This window comes from Lissotriton helveticus, chromosome 1_2 (genome assembly GCF_964261635.1).
Source record: "Lissotriton helveticus chromosome 1_2, aLisHel1.1, whole genome shotgun sequence".
Taxonomy (NCBI): domain Eukaryota; kingdom Metazoa; phylum Chordata; class Amphibia; order Caudata; family Salamandridae; genus Lissotriton; species Lissotriton helveticus.
In genome coordinates, this window is record NC_136058.1 from 317,335,975 (window position 1) to 317,337,043 (window position 1,069).

The 1,069-nt window shown below is 51.7% G+C and overlaps 1 non-coding gene across 1 annotated transcript; it reads right to left on the bottom strand.

Annotated features, from left to right (window-relative positions):
* Positions 1-396: 396 nt before the first annotated feature.
* On the bottom strand, positions 397-468 carry TRNAP-AGG (transfer RNA proline (anticodon AGG)). The gene has a single exon. It is a non-coding gene; the product is annotated as a tRNA-Pro (tRNA).
* Between the last annotated feature and the right edge of the window lie 601 nt (positions 469-1,069).

Here is a 1,069-nt window from a genome sequence, read left to right on the forward strand (position 1 = left end):
TTGTGATCCCAATCCGACCCTGGAGACACCCCCGTGTCTGGATGGGGTCTCAGCCCTGCTGCTGTGTCCAGTGTGCACTCCCACGGCTCACCTTTCGGTCCCCGAGGTTGGTTTCAATAAAAGTTTTCATCCCTTGATCTCAGCTTCAACGTGAGTCACATAAAAACAACCCCCCCCCGGCTGCTGATGTGGCGGGGTCGCTGCCCCGCCCCCTCCCCCAGCTGTTTCTGCATCTGGCTCGATGGTGCAGGGCTCACGTTCTTCCTTCGAGTGCGTTAGGGTATGTTTGTAATCAAATGCAAAACCAACCTTGGTTATTTCAAAGTTACTTGTTTTGTGACTCGCACCTTTTGAAAGTATCGATTTATTGAAATGTGACTTTATAAAAAGAACAGAGGGCTCGTCCGGGATTTGAACCCGGGACCTCTCGCACCCTAAGCGAGAATCATACCCCTAGACCAACGAGCCAGTTGTGCAGTGTATGGTTGAATTTCCAATATGTTATGTCCATCTCTGCTAGGACTCTACCTGTATTATGTGTTTTTAGGTCTCGCCTGTCAATGCGCATGCGCATTGAGCTTGCGAGACTATGGGGGCTTAAACAGACTTTAACCAACTTGCAAGTCGATGGCGATTCCTTGCAGTGCCCGTGAAATTCAAGCTCAATGCGCAAGCGCATTGACATTAAAAGCGCGTGCACATGCCACCAGCCGCCTGCCTTGCATTACACATCAAAGGCCGCCCAGCCTCCATCAAAGGCAGCCCAGCCTCCCTCCCGCAGCCCCTGCTGCTTCACACCCTCATCGCAGCCTGAAATCGCCCTCTGTTCCCTCAGCCGCACTCCTCCCACAGCCGCACTCCTCCCACAGCCCTGCTCCGCCCCCTCCCCTGCCTGCCGTGTCGCATTTCTCCTCCCCCCTCCCCTTCGCTGTCTTACCTCCGTCTTTTTACATAGTTATTCAATCATGCATCAAAGCTGATTTTTACAAAAAAATAACTGAACACGCATGTGCTCTTGGAGTGTCTGTTCTCTTTCGAATCCCATCTTTTAAGTAAAATTATGCTCCCT